We start from the raw sequence: 23,344 nt of genomic DNA, 5'->3' as shown, positions 1-23,344 counted from the left end.
GTTTCATAGACACCACTCCAAAATGGATGAGGACTAATCAAGGTATAAGCAGTCTTTTCTAATATCCAAAAATAAAATATTATTTAAGACCTCAAAGATATGGTGAATTTTGCATGTTTTAGGACTTTTATTAACTATTTAATGTTTGGGGAGGAGACAATTCTAGTATTTCATAAGAGTTTTGCAAAGTTGTTCAAACTGCCAAATAATAACATTTGACTAGGGAATTGTAGGAAAAATAAAATAAACCAAATAAAGTTAAGTGTTTCATCCACATTTAGGTTCAATACAGGTGTGATAAAATTTGAAAGCCAATTACAAGCAATATTGAGCTTACATGCAAAAAAAAGTAGAATGATAGAACTGTTGTATATTTAAGCTGAATACAAAAATATCACTTTTTCTTAATTATAAATCAAAAGGAGACACTTAATGCAATATGGTCATGGACATATAATATTTTATTTTTTTGTCTTCATTTCCTCAAAACACTCTATTATATTTAAGGCACTTGTGATGGAAAATACCATCCATATACAGAGAAGCAACTGAGGAGTTTAAATGAAGATCATAGCTTATTATCTTCAATTTTTAAAAGTTGTCTCATTTATTATGTCATTTTGTTATCTCTATTATTTTCTTTGTTGCTTTTGGATCTGATTCTTTTCTCACAACACTTTCAATTTCATTTAAACTCCACACTTCCTTCTCAGTGTCTATGAAACCTAGTGTTACATGTATTATTAGCATCATCATCATCATCCTCATCATCATCATTCTAGTATTCCATTTTATGATTCAATATATATTTCAAAAAATAGTATAGCTGATTAAAAATTGCTAATTTAAGTCACTTTTAGCTTCTTTGTGAGTATGTATTCTATATAAGTGTGTTTGTATAAGCATTCTTTCCCCAAATAGATTGAGGACTGATTAGTTTTGGTTTGTCTACATATACCTTTCAACTAGCAAGCACATTATCAGGCACAGAATTAGTGGTTAATATATGATTCATTCATTTGTGCAGGATAGAAAGGGCAAAGGTTACGAGAAATGACAAAGGTATTTGATTTAACTAAATAATGTCTACCTTTGAAAAGTACTAATGAAAAATTTTAAGTCAAACTTCTTTTTTGAAGTGAGATAATAATTTTACATTACATATCTTATTTTCATTAGCAAATATAACATATAAATATGTGTAATGAATTTACATATTTGTAGGGAAAAAAGCCAAGGAAGCAGTTTTCATAAATTAGAGTCAATTATAAGTGACAGGAAGACTAAGGAGTAGGCTACACAGAAAAAAGATATACTCTTAAATACTTCAAACTCCAGGTGCTTATCAGATACAGGGAGAAGTAGTCTTAACTGAAGTATTAGTTGAATGACAACTTTTTTATTTCTTTTGAATTTTTGAGTTAGTCAGAAAATAGAGGCTTTTTAAGGAAGAGACAGAAATCCCCTAAATGTGGGTGTTCTAAAAGCTGGAACAACCAAGTAAGGCCTTCTGCCATCAAAGCTTTCCTATAATTACTGTGAAGAAATTTTGTACTGCAAAAGGGCCTCTGACACTATTAATAAAAATATTGGCTGATGTCTGTACAATGCTTTTAATACCTTAGCTCATTTAATCCTCATGACATTCCTGCAAGTTGGGCAGAGCACTGTTAATGAGCCTCCTACAGACTAGGGCCACAACTGCTAATTTAATCAACTATTTCATGTCAAGTAACCATAAATATGTTGGGTTGCCCTCACTCATGCAATATGTTAGTCTTAACCTAATGATGGCAGGAAAGCTAACCTAAGAAAATCTATACAGATTTACTTTAGAGAAAACAAGCTATTTAATGGGTAATTTGGGAATACGGATTACAGGAGAATTAGTACAGGGATCAATCTGCAAGTAAACATTAGGCATGCATTATTTGTTGGATAAAGGAGAACAAAGGGGAAAAAAGACAATTCATATCTTTAATAAGCTTACATTATACCCAGTCATAAAAAATATGGATAAAATGTTTTTACATACACATAGAAGACAAATTTGACAAGAGAGGCAGAGAGATCAAGGTTTTTCTCATATAGAACATAGCATCTGAACTGATATTTTAAAGAAATGTGGTTCTAAAAGGTGCAAGTAAGGCTGGAATGTTTTAATACAGCATTTCTTAGCTCAATATCATACACATCTACCAAAAATGAGTTCAATATAATAAACAAATCCTTAATAATATTACTAGATATCACAAAATTATTTATTTTAGACAGATGACACTGGATTAGTAGGAAAAGGGTATAGGAGAAGAGAAGCAGAGATAGAGATAGAGACAAATGAAAGAAAAAGACCTAGAGAAACAGAACTACAAAATTAGACCTTCTCTACTATTTCCCCTACTACATAACTCAACTCCAGATCAGTGCAAAATACAAAAGAACATTCAAGAACAGGAGGGAAGTACTCAATTATTTGGATTTAAAGTAGTAAAGAGAATAAAAGTATAAGCCTAATGACCTAAATTTTTCTTCCTTAGGAGTCCAAAGAAAAGAAAGAAAAATTGAGGGCAAACTTGCCAAGTTCTTATTTTTGAGTCCAGATAGAAGAGCAGAAACAAAGTCCCAGCTTCCTAGTGCCCCCAAAGTTTGTCAACAAGATGATGAAAGCAAGTATCAGAATCATAGCTTAAGAGAATTTAGAGACTATCAAATCTGCATTTTACATTACAGAAACTGAGACTGGAGAAAAGTTAAATGACTTGTCCAAGATCACATAGCTAGGAAATGCCAGTAGTAGGATATGAACTCATCTTGTCTTGATTCTGAGTCTTGGACCTTATATTCTATCATCAAGCCTGCCAAACACAAAGACAAAAACTCCAACAACCTTATGTTCCCCTTCTAGTAAATCTAGATCCTTAGCTCAGTCACAAGCTTTTTTCAGATCTTTCATGTGATAATGTAATATCTATTGTTACCTGAGAAATGGGAAAGATTTGTTACCTATTTGCACTTCCCTATTTGAAAGCTAAGCACCATTAAGTGGTCAAAGTTCATCTTCCTTTTCAGAGTTCACAGTAATAAATTAAGGGAGTCTACCTATAAGTTTATGATAGAAAGTCATTTACATTTATGCTTACCCATCAGGGGACATTTTTAGGAAGAAACTTGATGGTGGAGGGGAAAATGCTGTCTCCAGTCTCATTGAACCTTTGAAATATCCATGATTATGACTCTTCAAGTGACTATAGACCTAGGGAACCCTTAAAACATTAATTATAATAATTTGAGAAAAGGAAATTGAAGCCCAGGTACATTAACATAACCTTTCACTAAAGTTTAGGCCCATAATCATCTCATGATTTAGTCTTTTAATTCTAAATCCAATGTTTTTCCCCCACTATACCATGCTATTGGAAGGCTTACAGAATAACACTTTTTACAATGCTATGAGTTTTTCAGGTACTTATCAAAAAATCAGTTGGAGAGTCTAAGGGAGATGTTGGAGCAGTAAAAAGAAATGCAACCAAGTTGTCCCCACAATGACTCTACAAGATCGAAAAATGTACTAGACAAAATTCTGACTAGGAAAACCAAGGAAAAACATCACAATAAATTATCATGAGGAGATATGTTTACCTTTGATGGAATCTAACCAGAATGGGTCACTGAGCATTACATTGAAGTAATTGAACAAAGACCTAGCTGTGACTGAGAACCAGATCAAAAATAAGTCCTGGATCTGGCACAAAGATCTCCATCCAGGGAGAGAACTTGTCACTTATTTTGCTCACTGACCCATGCTAGGAAAAGAACAAATATAGAAGCATGCAATGGCTGTGGGTTGTGTGACTGTGACTCCAGGACTGTAATGATGTCAATCAGATCAAACTGAAGTCTACAGCAGAATAACTAGATGAGAAAACTCAGAACAAAGAGAAGTCTGCATTTCCATGACATTGAAATAGCAGAACCTTCTAGTAGGCTGATGGCTACTAATTCCAAGAAGAGTCTACTAGAATTTCAAACAGGAGTAGTCTATATTTGTGTTGTTCCAAGCTTCAATAGTTGAACCTCATTTTCATCTGAACTATTCAAATGAGACAGCACATTCAAAAACACACACACACATACATACACACATACAAGCACACACACTGACCATTTCATTCAGTTGGGTACAAAAATAGATTTTACTGAATGGGGAAAAATGAGGAAAAGAAAAGAAGTGGCATATTTAAAAAAAGAGGCATATTAATGAGAAATTATTCCTAAGCAAAATTCTATAAAAAGGATGATGAATTATGAAATAGTTTTTCTTTTTTTCTTTTTTAGGTTTTTGCAAGGCAAACAGGATTAAGTGGCTTGCCCAAGGCCACACAGCTAGGTAATTATTAAGTGTCTGAGACTGGATTTGAACCCAGGTACTCCTGACTCCAGGGTCGGTGCTTTATCCACTATGCCATCTAGCCACCCCCTGAAATAGTTTTAAAAGAAGGGAAGGGGAGTTCTCACTTCCAGGAGTCAAGATGGCAGAGTAATCAATAAGTCACTGTAACGTCTCCCATATTTGCCTCCAAACAATGGTAAAATAGCATTCCAACACAAATACTGGATCAGCAAAACTATAAAAAGGTAGGATGACACACTCTTCTAGCCCAAGAAACCCAGAAGGACCACAGAAAAGTATTCTCTCATTCTGGTAAAAAGGGAGTAAGGGGGAACCATCCCCTACAGGAAGTGTCACAGCAAGCCAACAGCAAGTCCCATCTCAGAAAACCAACAAGAAAACTGGGACCCTAGTGTAGTGGATCAGGCAATCAACACCAGGATTCCCATGTACTGTAGCATAGCCAGAGGAACCAGTAGACTTCAGTTCCAAGAATAATAAGGTATTTCAATATAACCCTGACAAATAGGTATTCTTCAAATGCTTAAGCACATCCATAGACAAACAGGCAGCCTATGTGAACTTCAATGTTGTCTCAACTCAAGGAAATTCCCAAAACCCTCCACAAAAATCAGATCATGCTAGACACCACCAGTAGGAGCTATCTCAGCACCCAAAAAATTGACAAGCCCATACTGCCTCCAGCAGCACCAGGAAACCCTCTCCCCCCAACTCCTCAACATAGCACAAGACATAAGGTTCCCCCAGAGGCTTCAGTACAACATCAATGTAACACCAGGCAAACAGCTAGGCCATGTAGCCACTAGCAAAGACGGACAGATATAGTATCCTACCACACTGGCAGCAGAGCCAAAATTTAAAAAAGAGAAAGATTTAAAAAAATAAAAATGATCAAAAACAACAGCAACAAAAATTATGAACATAAAGAATTATTATGTTGACAAGGAATACCAAGACATGAGCCCAGAAGAGGACAATAATTTCCAAAGACTCATGAGCAAAACCACAAAGAAAAATGGGAAGTGACCTAAATTCCAATAAAGAAATTTTGGAAGAGCTCAAAATGGAGTTTAAAAATAATATAAGAGATATTTAGGAAAAATGGGGAATCAAATGAGAGTGATGCAAGAGAATTATAAAAAAAAGACTCAATAGGTTAGAAACCATTTAAAAAATAGGATAGACAAAATAGAAAACAAAATATAAATATCCAAAGAGGAAAACAATTCCTTAAAGAGTTCAATTTGCCAAATGTAAAAGAAAGTACAAAAGCTACTTGAGGAAATTACATTAAAAGTTAGAATTGGGGGCAGCTAGGTGGTGCAGTGAATAGAGCACCAGCCCTGGAGTCAGGAGGTCCTAAGTTCAAATCCAGGCTCAGACACTTACTAATTACCTAGCTATATGACCTTGAGTAAGTCACTTAACCCCATTGCCTTGCAAAAATCCTAAAAAATGTTAGAATTGAGCAAGTGGAATATAATGACTTTATGAAATATCAAGAAGCTATTAAACAAATTCAAAAAAATTTCAAATATGGAAGTAAATTTAAAATGGCTCATTGGAAAAAAAATTAAAAAAAATAGATCCAGAAAAGATAATATCAGATTCATCAGACCACCTGAAAACTCTGATCAAATGGAAGATCCTGGCTATATCTTTTAAGAAATAAACAAAGACAACTGCCCTGATGTGCTCGAACCAGAGAGCACAATAGGAATTGCAAGAGGCACCAAAATAAATTAAATTCAAGGAACATTATAGCCAATACTACTGCAAAGTTTATATCTCAAGGAGTTCATAAAAAAAAAATAAAAGTGCCTGTATGTTAAAAAAAATAGCAGATCCTTTTATGGAGTCAAAATATTGTCAATTGTGGAGATACTAGTCAATTGGGGAAAGTCTGAGCAAGCTGCATAATGTCAATGCAATGGAATATTATTGTGCAATAAGAAATGATAGACTGACAGATTTCAGAAAATCTTGGAAAGACTTGTATAAAGTGGTGGAAAATGAAATGAATAAAATTTTTAAATAATCATATATAAAATATTTTAGAGATTACTAAGTGGAAATGGAAAGGAATATACATTATTTCATTTGGCACCTTTATAAAAATTTAACATGCATTAGTGCATAAATTCCTCACAAATAAATGTAGCCAAAATAATAGATGCATAATATTAAAGAATATGATTCAAAAAATCTTTGTTCAATAAAAGTTTAACAACTGAATAATTAAAAATAAATTGAGTAAATTTTAAGATTTGCAAAGAAAGAGTCAGATAAAATTATAAATAATATTTGTTTGATGCATTAATGAAGTCCTTGGTTTCTTTTAAATTTTCTTAAGAATTTCATTAATTAAGAAGGGAAATAACAACTCGATATTTTTTTAAAAGCGAAACTTTTATACTCTAATTTATTTAAAATTGACATTACCAAAACAAATTTTAGAAAACAACTAATGTAACTAAAAACTTTTATATAGATAACCAAATGGGTAAACCATGCATTATATTTTTAATTAGAGGACAAACAAAATACAATTATTAAAAGTGAAAAATATTAATAAACAAAATTTTTGAAATAAAGAAAATTAGTAGAAGATATCCTGATCATAAAAACAAAATCTTGCAATCAACACAAAATGAAATACTATTTGCAATTGTGAAATTCCTTGTTAAATATAATAAAAATAGCAATATCAAATGTCTATATCACTAAAAATAAATCCTAAAATATATTAACTCCAAAGGTGGGGAGAAGAGAGAAAGAATGACAAAGGAATCAGGAGGAGGTGGAATCTACAAGTGAATATTTTTAATATTTTAAAAAATAATTCCACTCAAATTTTATTTAAAGATAGAAAAAATCTGTTAGAAATTCATTCTGTCTTGATAGCTCTATCAGTGGGAATTAAAATAGAGTTGCATACTTATATCCTTAATGCAAAGTTTAAAAATAAAATAGTAGCTAGAGGTCTATAGCAATATTTAACATTTTCACTATGATCAGTTTGGATTTATATCATAAATGCAGAGTTAATTCAATATTAGGAAATTTATAAAATAACTGACATTCCTAATGATAAAAATATATCATTATATAAAAATATATCATTATATATATATATATAATATCATTATAACCACAAATTATATATATATATTATATTATATTATATATTGATATATTATATGACATATTATATGAATCATTAATATATATATATATCATACATATATAATATATAATAAATAATAGATAATACATAATATATAATATATAATATATATACACATATACATATATATATATAATATATATCATATATCATTATATCATTATAACCACATATATATCATTATAACCACAGATGAATATTAAATATTAAACTTATTCATAAGAAAATCAGAAAACAATGGACTAATTTGATAAATAGTATCTATTTTAACCAGAAAAAAAACATCACATTTAATGGGGCTGAACTAAGATTAGGAGTAGAGCAATTATTATTATTAACACTACAATTTTAGATACCATGATAAATGTTCACTGAGAGAAAAAGTTCACTGAGTTCACTGGAGAAAAAGTTATGAAAAAACAATTTGATGGAATAAGCATAGATAATGATGAAAGAGCATTGATTCTTTTGCAAAAAAATATTGTTTTTCTTAAAGAATTTTTCTACTTTAAGGAATTTTTCATTTATTTAAAGAATAAATAACCTTTAAGTTTCAATATTTAAAATAAATTCAGACACCATAATTTAAATATAATTTAAATACAAATAATTACATATAAACCATATGATTTTATTTTGAAATTTTATCCTTATTAATTTTTTGTATTAAGATTTTTGTTTATGTCAACAACAACAGAAGAAGAAAGAAAATTCAATTTAAAGCTACTAAAGAATTTATAAAATACTTGAGTGTCAAGCAAACACAGGAAATATAGCAATACAGCTATAAAATGCTTTTCACATAAAAATACATGTAAAGAAAGGGAAATTAATTGTTCATAGGTAAGTTGGGCCATTGCTATAAAAAAGGAAAATACTAGCTAAATTAATTTATTTTTTCAGTGTCATATGAAACTCCATAGAATTACAATGTGCATATATATGGGGATATTTGTATTTATATAAATAACATCCATCTAGAAGAATTTAAAGAAAATAACAATATCTCAAGGAAATGATGAAAAATTGGAAAGAAAGGGGGCCTACTGGTACCAGGTTTCAAACCATATTGTAAAGCAGTAATCATCAAAATGACTCCTTGTTCGTTAACAAATATTGGGTTGATGATCTGAAAAAAATATGAAAAGACTTGCATGAAATAAGGAAGTTTTCACAGCTATAAAAGGAACTGAAGAAGGAAATGACAAGTCATTCCTATAACTTTGCCAAGAAAACCCCAAATGAGGTCACAAAGAGTCAGACTCAGCTGCAAATGACTATTACTGCTTGTGGGTATGGATCAAGTCACTAAACTTTTCTCTACTTTTGGTTCTTGATTCATAAAGTACTATGATCTTTTCTGGCTCTATCTCTAAAGTAATCCACTTTGGATGCACTGAAATTCTTCACCAAATGTTTTTAATGGTATTGATATAATATATTTTAGATATTACTGAAGGAATCATTATGGGAAAAAGTGTATATATGTATGAATTATATGTATATATACATATGTACATATATACACACATATCTATATTATATATACACAAATATATGTAAATGCAAACTTATAACTATGCAAAAATTTATTTATATTAATTAAATTTTCTTTGCTTTTTAAAATCTCTTTATTTGATTTTGGGAAAGATTTCTATTTTGATGTTCAATCAACATTTTAAAGTTTTGTTTTAAAACGTCAATGTTTGTTGTTTTGTCTCCTTTAATGATGAAAATTTCAAATTCATCATTATGGAAGTTGGTTGTGCATCTACAAAAATTTCAAGCAAAGAAGAAGTTCAACCCCAGGCATAGTCTGCAGAATCACATCAATTGCATCAAATGATGTAATATTACTTAATAATTGTACTATATTTTATTTCTGAAAATGCAATTTAAATACAAATAATTACATATAAATCTTAACATTTTGTTTGGAAATTTTAACCTCATCATTTTTTGTATTAATATTTTTTCAGATATACTGTTGTGATTCACTTCTTGGCATTTCAATGCATATTAAATTTTAATGTTTATAGATAAAGTGTTGATATAGATAATAAATTTATAGTTTGCCAATGAAATTCTTTTTTTTATGATAGAATTTATTTTATTCAGAAAAAACAAAAATGATTCATTTGAATATTCGTCTCTAATCTCTCACTCTTTAGCCTTTGAAAATAATCTATAAATTACCTCTCTAGCTATCCAGAAAAGATACCACTCCATCTGGTGGCAGCTACCCAAAATTTAACAAATGTTTACAGAGTCATTTATATTTTAAAATTTTCCTAGATAATGCAAACTTAGTTCCATGAACCCAATACAATTGAATTAGACTTTTGTAATTCAGGATAGAGAAATTAGAATTCTATCTAAAAACTTTCCCCATAAAATCATATAGTTTAAAATTTAATTTTAGATTAGGAGTACAAAAATAAAACTAAATAAAGGAAAAAATCAACAACAATGAGAACCTTGACAGGACCACTGCATGAGGAGAATCTGGAAATCAACCTAAGGGAGAAATCTCTGCAATACTGGTGTAAATAATAGTGTGAAAATATCAGGAATTATTAGAAACAGGAAAAAAACTAAGATTTATAGAGTTTGAATGACACATCAGAAGAAAATCTTATCATTAGCTTAACCAAGAAACTTCATGGTCGTATTAAAGAATTTCATTGACAAACTATAAATCTATTATCTATGTCAACACTTTATCTATAAACATATTTAAAGAGAAGCCACACTTTACTTAAAGGCAGAAAAGAATAAAAAAATCATTATTTCATTTATGTACTTTGAACCCGTTTTAAAAGTTAATTAAATTGCTAGATCTCTATTACTTTACAGAAGGATTCATATTGAATTTTATATTTAAAACTTAAAATTTGATATTTATTTTACAAATGATCATTAACAATAAGTTAGAAATAATGTACTGCACCAAACACTTGAAAAGACAAGCCAAAAAATGGATGATAGATATGTTAAGAGAAAATATCATTAACTAATTTTGAAATAATATTTTAAAGAAAGAACTAACAAAATACCATATGCCACAATAAGCTAAAATGGATATGTAAAATTAATTTAGCATATCACATGATTAAAGAATAAGAAATCCAGTTTAACTCCTTTTATAGTTATGACAAGAGAATAACTCTTTAAGAAAATATAAGATATTAATTTTAAAATTAAAATGTATCATTTCAAATATTAGTAAATAAAATCAATGGAGTTAAAGTTAAAAAGATAAACTTTTTGAATTTTTGCATCAAATATCAATTAAGTTATAATTTACAAGACTTAAAGGAATTTAATATAAATATGCCAAGCCAAAACTGTTTCTCAGTAGATATTTGAAATGAGGTTGCAATGAAGCAGTTCTTAAAAGTATTGCAAATTTTTTAGTCTTATGCAAGATCACTCATAATCATTGATAACAAGGGACTTATAAATCAGAATACTTCTGTGTTTTCAATCTCATATCCTGTAAATTTAAAAAAAAATAATAATGCCCTAATTATAAAGACCTATTCAGAGAATAATTAAAATGTGAATTTCTTCCCTTTTTTCCAAGAATTTTGGACAAGAGTTGTAAAATAGCATACATAACATTAGATACAGACGTGTTGATTGATTTGAGCAAATTGTTTTATCCCTTCATTCCCCCCCCTTTATTGCTACATAGGTGAAGATAAAAATGGTAAATTGAAAAATGAAGACATTACAAAGATAAAATTATCAGTTTGATACAGATTAGCCATATATCAAAACTATTCCTTAGGATCAAGTTGGATTTATTCCAGAAATAATATAAGGAAATGTTTAGTGCAATGTAGCGAAGAATATATGAGTATAATAGGAGATGCTTGAATAATCCTTTGAAAACGATGGCATTTTTATGGAAAAAATAACTAAAAATATCATGGGCAAAGAATGGATTTTAGCTAAAGTGAATAGCTATAAATAGAGTTAGCCTTTATTGAAATGTAATCACTGAAAGTTTTGCCAATAATTATGGAAATGAAACCCATTCACTTCGTTTGTTGATATGATGCAAGGAAAGAAAAAATAATGGGAATAAAACATCACAGAAAAGTAAGTAAAATTATCCTGTAGATATTATGATAATTTACTTTGAAAAATTCTAGTAATTACAGAAAAAATCTAACTTAAAACAGTACAGTAAATGAATAGGATTTTAAAAGAGAAATCCACATAAATCAATGTTATAAATGTCAAAAATTAAAAATGTACCTGGAGAAAAGAATATAAATTAAATTATTAATCTACATGCAAAATATCTATAAAATTATATGTAAAGATCTTAAATTAACCTATCAAAACATATGCCTGATACATAATTTTCATTACAAAACATTTTTACAGAAATATGGAAAAACATCAATGATTTTGGATAAGTCAAATATTTAGTTGCTGTACTACACTCATGTAATAATGATGTAACAAAATTAAAATCTACAAATGCAGAATGAGAACAAACTACCAAGTAATTACTTAATCTAACCATTTAACATATCCAAATAAATTTGATGGAATAAGAGGTTCTAATATCATATTAGAAATAATATAAAAAAATGAGTTCAAGATTAGCTCTCACATTATAGAAGAAAGTGGTAATTGGGTGGCTAGATGGCACAATGGATAGATAGAGCATTGATCTCAGAGTCAGGAGGACCTGAGTTCAAATCCTGTTTCAGACAATTATTTAGTTGTGTGACTTTGGCCAAGTCATTTAACCCCATTGCCTCGCAAAAAAAAGAAAAGAAAATTGTAAACATCAAATATATCTCATCAAAAAGTTGAAAAAAATATTATCCAAGCAAGAATCTGAATTAAACAAACATAATGAAATAATTTTCAGTATACTTTCATATAAAAATTATTAAATAGAACTGATTACTAAGCTGGGAGAAAACAATTTGTAGTCATACATGCCCATTTATGAAATTGTTAAACTCCTTCATTCAGTAATACCATTCCTGGAAATATGTCTTAAAAAAATAAAAGAGGACAAAACATCCCAAAGTATTAAAAACATTTTCTTATCATAGTAACATAAGGGAAAAACAATGACAACAACAACAACACATAGATACCCACCAAGGGAAATATAGAAATACAGTGAAAAATTCCATCATGACATATCATGTTTAATGTGTTCACAGAAGGAAGAATCAGGAAAGCAATATGTACTTTAACTACAATAATTTAAGGAAAAATAACAATTAAGGGGGTGCTAAATTCTGTTCAAATACAATGAATGAGTTCTCCAGATTCCAGAAAGAGAAGATGAAATACAATCCCTTTCAGAGTATGTTTTGTGTAGATTACTTCTCTTGAAAATTGTATACTTGGAAAGATGCCATTCAGCTGTATGATTTTAACATTTTTTCTTATTTGCAGGAGACATTTCTCTTTTAATAAAGAAATTGTTTTTCTATAGGAAACAAAAGTTATCAGTATAAGAAGAAAAACAAATATTTTTAGAGTAGAAGAAACCATGCCTGAAGATTTTATATTCAATTTTTTTCTATTTTTTCTTCTCTGCCCTGAGAGCATTATACAGTAAAATGCTGCTTTATTGCTTAAATGGACTTTATTTGTCATAACCAAGTCATTCTTTTTTTCCGAGACACTGTTTCTTGCCTTCTCCTCTGAATACTTTTAAGTGATTCACTCAACATCCAGAGTCGTTCTCTAGGCCTTTTAGTTATTAGTGTACCTAGGGGTATGGAGGATAATCAATAATAACAGGAAATAATCCAAGTTATATGACTTATTATCAAAAATAGGAATCATAAACAAGTCAGTGAACACCCTAGTCTGTTTAATCAATGCAATAAGCTTTTCTCACATTTGCCAAAATTAAATAATTTTTTTCACAAAACAGAATTTAGAATAGACACAAAATAAATAAAAAAAGAGAGCTGAGCTACATTCAGAACTGAGTCAACATGGAGTTAAATGGTTTAATCAATTCCTATAACTGGTGGACTCAAGGACCTGACATTAGGGTTTATAACAAAACCCATTCCCATGTTCAGTTCTTCGTTCTCTCTATAACTGAATCTTGACAGCCAGTACCATGGCAGCAGTTCAAGAACAAAAACATGCCAAAGATGGGGGCTTTGGGGAAGGAGGGGATTGATAGATGGATAGATGTTTCACAGAGAGGCTAGAGTATAAGTGTTGCAAAGCTCTGAACTGCCAGTATCAAGGCCGACAAAACTATATTGCCAAAACACTAAAGCTCTGAATGGGTGTTGGGTCAGAGAACTAGGGGAGTGTGATAGGGCACAAAGATGGGACACTGTGTGTATTGGGAGTAAGAATTTGTTGAAAATTTCACTAAGGAATTTCACTGAGGAAAAGAGTTCAACATTTAGCTGGGGGCAATTTTAGCTACCCAAAAGTCACTTGTGATAGAGAATTAGACTCTGGAATCACATATTGTTTAATGTGAAAAAATGTTGAAACACTTTGAAACCTTGCCATCAAAGAAACCACCATCAAAAAGGTTGAAAAAGTTAAAAAAATGTGTGAATGTAAGAGGAAAAGACTAAAATTACCAGATTTCAGAAAGAAGAAAAAAGTCCTTAAAGACCCTGAACACAATCAGATAAATATAAGGAGAAAACATTACAAACAAAAGGAAACATGTGTCCCAGATTTAGCAAACAAGCTTAGGCATCTATGAATAAACAATATAAAACAAAGGAAAATAATCAAACATTGATGAGAAAGAGTAATTTATGGGACATGAAAAGAAGGTAAAACTGTAATACAGTTCCTGGGTGATCAAAAAGAGAAATGAGAAGTATAAGATCAGAAGTTATGGACCATAAGAAAAAAAAACTTAGAGATAAAATAGAAAAACTAAAACCTACAATGGCAAGTCCCACCAAAGAAACAAGAGGGAACCATAAATTGGTATGTGTATATATACAGAAATGAAGACCAAAAAGACAAAAATAGTAGCACTAAAGAATATTTGCTCACTATCCAACCAAGGCATATTATTCCCAAAGATATGATACATAGAAATAACATATGGATTATAAATCTCCCAGGAGAAACTAACAAAATGAGAAATCTGAACTCCATAATGCAAGAAATAATACTTTGTAAAAACTGCCTAGAACTTCTGAGGAAAAAAATATCACAACTGCGAGAATTTATAGGACACCCCTAGAGCAAAACCAAACTGCAAACTTCACAACATAAAACAATTAAATTTAATAACTACAAAGTGAGCAGACTCAGACAAACATTCTACAGAGTAATAGTAATCATTGTGATAATGAACTATGATAGACTTGACTCTCCTCAGCAAAATACAATTCTAAAGGCTTTGTGATGAAAAAGGCCATCCACATCTATAGAAAGAGCTATGGATGGGGGTGACGTAGTAGCATAGTGGATAAAGCACTGGCCCTGGAGTCAGGAGAACCTGGGTTCAAATCTGCTCTCAGACACTTAATAATTATCTAGCTGTGTGGCCTTGGGCAAGCCACTTAACCCCATTTGCCTTGCAAAAAAAACAATAAAAAGAGCTATGGAGTTTGAATGCAGAACAAAGCAAATTATTTTTCATTTTTTGTCTTTTCTTTTTTCTGGTTTGTCCCTTTCATTCTCACTTTTCCTTCACAGCATGACTAATATGCAAATATCTTTAGCATGATTGTGCATGTATAGCTAATAACATGTTGCTTGCTGTCATGGGGAGAGGGGAGTAAAAGGACGGAAAGAGGAAATTTAACATAAATGAATTTTGAAATAAAAGCTGATGGACTGTGAAAAAAATGAAACGAAATGAAAAAAATTAACAGCTAAATTCATAAACAACAAATTTTACAACTGATAAAGAGAAAGACTTTACAATATAGAGAAAAAGGAAATTCAAATGACAGGAGACTATTCTCCATCTCTCAGAAAATACAGATGGGAGTAGATATTGTATATAAGTTCACTATATAGTCTAAAATCACCTTTCCTGCAAATCTAAGCATAAGTGTTTATGAAAAAAGGAACATTTTATTTATAATAAAGTCTTTTAAAGTGCTTATAGAAAGAAATACCAAAAATCCAAGAGATTATTTGCTTCTTGAACACCTCAGATAACAAAGATATAAATGGAGGAAATAAATGAAGCAACTAGAGAGAACTTCACAAAAATAGCAGAAAAAGGAAAAGTAGAACTTCTTTCTTATAGGAGACAAGTGTGAAGATTAAAGTCAGAAGGAGATCACAATGAAGAGCCCACAAGAGTGAGTGCAGAATGGAACTTCAGTCTTAGAGCAACCCTGTGATGAGAACCTGCAGTGGGAGTCGGCAGAGCCACCCAGCACATCCAGAGTCCAGAGCTCTTTGCCTATACATGGGAAGAGGGTCTGGGGAGACTTCAAAGGTCTCTCTGCTTTCACTGGGGTAGGACTCATGTGTTTGTCTACACTCAGATCCAGGTTGAAGTTTGGGCCCCCACAACACCACCATAGCTGAGCAGAGGACCTCCTAACAACTCCAGGACAGATGGGAGGGTCTGAATACAACCAAGAATGCAATCAAAGCCTCTCATAAGACACAGGAGGAATTAATGTCCCTGTAGGGAACCCCCAAACCCCCCCCAAAAGCCTTGGAATCTTGGTAAATCATTCATACACTGAGAAAATGAGCAAACAACAGAAAAAGAAGAATCTGACCAAAAAATTCTTTTGGTCCCACTAAGGATCAAAATACAAACTCAGATGATGACAGAATCAAAGCTTCTGAATCCAAAACCTCCAAGAGAAATAGAAAAAGGTCTCAGGTTATGGATGAACTCAAAAAAAAGACTTTGAAAAGCAATTAAGGGAGGTGGAGGAAAAATTGGGAGGAGAAATGATAGTGGTGCAGAAAAATCTTGAAAACAAAGTCAGCAACTTGGTTAAAGAAAAACAGAAAAAAATACTGAAGAAAATAACATATTCAAAACCAGTTTAGGCCAAATAGAAAAAAGCAACATAAAAAGTAAATAAGGAGAAGAATGCCTTACAAAGCAGAATTGGACAGCTGGAAAAAGCGATAAAAATGCTCTCTGAAGAAAATAACTCCTTCAAATGCATAAAAGAACTAAAGGAAGCCGATTACTTTGCAATAACTCAAGAAGAAATGAAAGTATTCAAAAAACCAAAACTAACCCCCCCCCCCAAAAAAAAAACAGAAAATGTGACATATGTCATTGGGAAAACAACTGACCTTTAAAACAGATCAAAGAGATATAATTTTAAAATTATTGGGCTATCTAAGAGTCATGACCAAGAAAAGAGCCTAGACTTAATTTTTTCAAGAACTAATATAGAAAAATTGCCTGAGATGAGCAAAGGAAGCAGAGGATAAATTAGAAATTGAGGGAAATCACTAATCACCTCCTGAAAGAGATCCTAGAAGAAAAACTGCCAGGAATATTGTAGCCAAACTCCCAAATCAAAGAGAAAATACTAAAAGCTGCCAGAAACAAGCAGTTCAATTACTGTGGCTCTATAGTCAGGATTACACAGGATTTGGCAGCATCTACATTAAGGTTTCATAGGGCTTGGAATATGATATCCCAGAAGGCAAAAGATCTTGATTTACAACTGAAAATCAACAACCCAGCAGAATTGAACCTCTACTTTGAGGGGAAAAGATGGACTTTCAAAGAAACAGGGGACTTTCAAACTTTCCTACTGAAACAACCAGAGCTGAACAGAAAGTTTGATCTGCAAGTACAGGCCTCAGGGAAACCATAGAGGAGCTGGATGAGAAGGACTAATTATGAGAACTTAATGATGTTAAATTACTTGTATTCCTGCATGGGAAGAAGAATCTGATAACTCATATGAACTTTCTCATTTATAAGAGCAATTAGAAGGAGTAGATAGATAGATAGAACACAGGAAGGAGCGGAATATATGGAATATAATAGCATAATATAGTATAATATAATAGAATGGTAGAATATAGATAGAGTCAATAATGATCAAAAAGGACAAAGAGAAAGGAGAGGAAGAAGGAGCTAAGATATTCCACATTTAGCAGTCAAGAAAGAAAAAGGTTTTACAATGGAGTGGAATGGGGGAAGGTGAGGGGAATTAGTGAACCTTTATTCTGATCAGAAACGGCTCAGAAAGGACATAACATGCACACTTAATAGGGTATAGAAATCTATCTTACCCTAGAGAAAAATGAGAGGAAAAGAATGTGATAAGGGGGAATAGGGGGGAGGGAAGGGGGAATAGGTCATAGAAGATAGGGAAGATTTGGGAGAAGGTACTCAGATATAGCACATTTTTGAACAGGGAAAGGATGAAAGGAAAGAGGAAATGGAATAGATGGGGGGAATAGAGTGGAGGGAAATACAACTAGTGATAACAACTGTGGAAAAAATATTGAAGCTAAACATAGATGTAATATGCAATTTATTTTCCTCACTATTCTTGAGGTTTCTTATCTTTTTAGGAGGAGGGGCAATTAGGATTACTCTCACAACATGATTATTGTAACAATATAAAATAAATAAACAAAACAAAAAAGAAAAGAAACAATGAAGAGCAGAACTAGGGAACTATGGACATAATCTGGTGCTTTTTTATCTAGAGTTATCTAGATAAGATTAAACAACCTTATGTAGAGTAGAATAAAGTTTAGGGAATTATAATATAACATGGGAGTTTGCATAAAGATGAGACTGGTAAAGAGTGATAGAGAAGAATGTGACATAACTGGGTCAAAACAAAACTAGAAAAGGGACGAAGGTAACCCTACTGTCACAGTAAGAGAATAGTCTTCAGGGAAGTGGATAAGGAGGAGGAACAGTGTTTTAAAAGAGGAAAATAATAAAGGATTCATATTTTGGTGTTGGGAATAAGTCCCATTGATGAATAATTCTAAGAATGAAGAAAAGTTCTGTGAAGGGAGATAGTTATGCTGGGTGTGATCTGGGAAGACTTCATCTTTGAAAAGTTCACTCATCTACATTGAGATGGGGGAATATTGGAACTGCTGGGAGAGTAATTAATTCAAATGGAAGTGGGAGGAAAATAATTAGGTGATTTTGATACAAACTGGGGGGCATGGGAGAAGGTGACAAAGAAAGGGTATTTATTAATGGTATGCTGCATAATCAGGGAGGACATTCTGCTCTGTCCCTTTCAAGAACTGAAATTTTTCTGGGAGTGAGTTAAAGCGGAAAAAAATCACAATCTGCAATGCACCACTCTACATGCCAGTGGCAGAACTTGCCTAGTCGGGAAAGCAAAGAACAGATTCCTTTGAAGTTTTTGAATGAATGAGGCATACCAAAGAAAGAGAGACTAGATAATTATGAAGGTAATAAGCCAGAAAATGAGAGTGTAGAGGAGTCAGAAAAAGAGAGTGAATAATAGAGTAAATTCATTTTGGAAAGGTGCATAAAATAAATAAATAAAAATCTAGTGAATACTATAATTGAAAAGGAGGATAGAGGAAGGTGAGTTTATTAAGAAATTCCAAGGCACAGAGTTCATCAGTATTTTAATAATTTTATTAGTAAGTCCAGCATGTTTATTAGCAAAAAAGATTGTTGATTGGTTGTCTTTCTTAGACCACATACTTCTTATGGTAGTGGACTCACAGTTTAAATGCTCTTCCAAAAATAGACATTCCTAAGAGATATCAAATAATTTTGACTAGTTAACATAATGAGAAATGGGCTATAATTCAATGAGGATCTTGGGATATATAACAAGGGGTTATCCATATTTTGGTCAAAAATCCAAGTCACTTGTCATAACAGATGGACGAATCAATATTTTCTGTGACCTGCCTCAGCAAACACAATGAGCAAGAAAATACACATTAACCCAAACAGAGAATTTTCTTTACTATCTGATTAGATTTTGATCTGGGTAAATCTTTAAGAGAGATTTCCCATACTTGGTGTCTTCTACTTGAGAAAGTAGAAAAGGAAAACAGAAAACCTCTATGAAAATAAAATAATTTGTTATTAAATATAAGAGAATTTATTGCATAGGAGAAATCCCCTTGAGAGCAAAAAAAGGAGAGATTATTTAACAAAAATGATAGATGAAGAAAAAGAATTAATAAGTAAAATGACAAAGGGAAAAGGGAAATAAATAAAAAAGCATATGAAAGTCAAGAAGAGCAAAATACAAAAGATAGTAGGAATAAGGTCTCCTGAATAAACTAATCTAACAAAACTGAAGGAAAGTAATATTGAATCACAGCAGAAGAGGGGAACAAACAGAACTTAGAAAAAAGTAGGGAGACATACAAGAAAATATAAACTGAAATTTGATAATTTTAAATGTAAATAGAATGAACATTCCAATAAAATGAAGAATGATAGATTGCATAAAAAGCAAAACAATCTGTTCCTTATGAGAAATATATATATATATATATATATACATATATATATATATATATAAACAAAGATAGTCACAAAATAAAATTGATGAGGATATATATGCACATATATACATATATATCTGTAAATATATATGTATAACAATGGGAATATATGAATATTATATATAGGCATACATTTACACATATGCATGTGTTTATATGTAAATGCACACACATAGCATACCAGAGCTTATGTGGAGTGGGGACCCTACTCAAAGTTACAGGGGAGAAAATAATGCTTAGGTCACTCACAAATCAGAACACAAGTCAGGATAGTAATAAATACAAGTCTTCTTATGTCACACTAGCTTAGGAATGCTGAAAACTTGCAGGTTCTTAGAAATATCTCTGGAATGAACTGAACAAAATCACAGTGTGTCCCCTTCACCCCAGAAACAAATTCCTACTCTAACAAAGAGTTAAAATCAATTAATTATCTTAGAAAATGAGCAAATAATAGATAAAAACAATCTGATTTGGGAAGTTTCTATGTTATTATGCCAAGGAAGTCAAAACACACACTCAGAAGTTAATAATGTTAGCGCTCCTATATCCAAATACACTAAGAAAAATATGAATTGGTCATAGGCCATGGACTAACCCAAAAAGGATTTTGAAAATCACAAAAGAAAGGTATAATAAAAATTGGGAAGAGAAATGAAAAAGGGAAATGAGAAATGAGAGAAAAATATGGGTAAATCTGGTAAAGGAGAGACAAAAAATATTGAAGAAAATAACACCTTAAAAAACAGACTAGACCAAATAATAAAAGAGGTGTATAAAAAATCAAAAGAGAAGAAGAATGCCTTAAAAAAGTAGAAACAAACAAATGGAAAAAGAGGTAACAAAGCTCATTGGATAAAATAATTTCATTAAAATTAGAAATAAGCAAATACAAGAGAATGGCTTTAGAAGAAATCAGGAAAAAACAAAATTAAAAGTAAAAGAATGAAAAAATAGAAGACAATGTGAAATAGTTTTGCTGGAAAAATAACTAACATGGAAAATTAATTCAGGAGAAATCATTTAATAATTCTTGAACAAGAGGCGGCTAGGTGGCGCAGTGGATAAAGCACCGGCCCTGGATTCAGGAGTACCTGGGTTCAAATGCGGTCTCAGACACTTAATAATTACCTAGCTATGTAACCTTGGGCAAGCTACTTGACCACTTGCCTTGCAAAAACCTAAAAGAAAAAATTCTTGAACTGACTGAAGGTCATGAGAAAAACAGAACCCAAGCATCATATTTCAAAAACTTATCAAGGAAAACTTCCCTGATATCGTAGAACCATAGAATAAAATAGAAATTGAAAGATTCATCAATCACCTCCTGTGATCACAAAATTAAAATTTCCAAGAATACTATAACAATATTCCAGAACTCCCTGGTCAAGGAGATAATATTGGAAGCATCAGATAGAAAAAAATTCACATATAGTGGTAAAACAATTAGGATAATACAATATTTAGTCACTTCTTCATTAAAGGATCAGAGGGTTTGGAATGTGGTATTCCAGAAGTCAGAGGACTTTGGATTACAACAAATAATCAGCCACCTAGCAAAATTGAACATGGACAGACTATGAATTAGGAGACTCAAACTTTCCTGAGGAAAAGATCAGAGCTAAACAGAAAATTTAACTTTCAAATACAAGACTCAAGAGATGCATAAAAAGCTAAAGAGGAAAGAAAAACCAGTACTATATAATAATATTAAACTGTTCATATTCCTATAGGGGAGGATGATATTGGAAGTTCAGAAGAATATTTTTTAAATAATTAGACCAATTAGAAGATATGTATGTGTATATTTAAATGTCTATATATCTATATATCTATAACTATCTATCAATCTATCATACTCTATGGGAAAGTAGGATGGGAAGGAGATGGGAGAAATGGGGTGGATTATAGAAAGGAAGGCAGATTGTGCAAGGGATAGTCACAAGCAAAACACTTTGAAGGATGGACAGGGTGAAGGGAGAGAGAAAGAATAAAGAGTGGGAAAATTAAAATGAAGGGAAAAACAGTTAGCCATACTGTGAAAAAATATTGAAGCAAGTTTTCTGATAAATATCTCATTTTTCAAATATAGAGAACTGAATCAAATTTGTAAAAATAAGTCATTCCAAATTGATAAATGCTCAAAAGATTTGAACAGTTTCCAGATGAAATAAAGTTATCCACATGAAAAAAAATCTAACTTACTATTGATTGGACAAATTAAAATTAAAAGAATTCTGCGTATTACATCATATGTATTAGATTTACTAAAAGGTGAGCAGTGGAATTTGACAAAAATTGGAAGGGTTGTAGGAAAAGTGAGACATAAATTGTTTGCTGATGGTGTTGTGAACCGATTTAACCATTCTGTAGAGCAATTTGAAACAGTGCCCAAAGCACTATAAAAATGTACATACATTTTTCCATAGGTATACCACTCTATTGCTAAACCACTACCAAGTCTATATCCCAAAAGTGATATAAAAATAAAAGTAAAAACTTATTTATTGTAGCATTTTTTTATAATGATAAAGAATTAGAAGTTTAGGTTGGCACCAAGTTAGTGGCATGAGGGCAGAAATTTCCAGAAACACTATCCCAAAAGCTCCAAAAACATAGAATTATATCTCTAACCATATCTTAGTGACACAGAAGCAATAAAAAGACTGAGTAAAGCAATTTCCCAGTGGAAGACAACTTGGTAGATAGATGGGAAAGGTCTGTTCCACTGAGACCAAGGATTGGAAAAAGCCCCAGTGCAGCCAGACTATAGCTGTGCCACTGGACCAAACCAGTTGTAGCCTTCCAGGAACAGCCCACAGAGCACCTGGGTCTCTGAGGGTGCCAGGATCCATGGCAGAGGGAGTGATTTCTAGATCTCTTGACCTGGGGGTTGCTGGGAACAGCTTGAAGGCTTTAGAGGGAGAACTCTGCTGCACCAAACTGAGCAGGACAGCCCCTCCTTGTGAACCTACAAAGACACACAGCAACTGACACCAGAACACACAGACCGTAGATGGTAAGGGGATGGGGAGAAACTGAAGAGGTTTTTCTGCTATTCCTGGGGCAGGACTCTGTTGCTTTGCCATATTCCAATCCAGGGCCCAATCTCGGATCCCTACTACCACAATGGAATAGGGACCCTCTTTACAGCTCCAGGACAGAAAGGGGTTCTTTTGGTCATGCACAGACCAGAGCCATGGCCAGGAGAGCAATCAGAGCCTCTCATAGCACCCTGAGGGAATTGGGGTCCCAAGGGGACTCATTGACTGAGGAAATGAGCA

The 23,344-nt window shown here is 31.9% G+C and overlaps 1 pseudogene; it reads left to right on the top strand.

The window, feature by feature from the left end:
- LOC141499369 (coiled-coil domain-containing protein 115-like) overlaps positions 1 to 23,344 on the top strand; it is a 155,280-nt pseudogene that overhangs the window by 33,388 nt on the left and 98,548 nt on the right.

This window comes from Macrotis lagotis, chromosome X (assembly GCF_037893015.1).
Source record: "Macrotis lagotis isolate mMagLag1 chromosome X, bilby.v1.9.chrom.fasta, whole genome shotgun sequence".
Classification (NCBI taxonomy): Eukaryota; Metazoa; Chordata; class Mammalia; order Peramelemorphia; family Peramelidae; genus Macrotis; species Macrotis lagotis.
The sequence above is the reverse complement of the archived record's forward strand: the minus strand, read 5'-3'. Positions and strand labels throughout refer to the sequence as shown.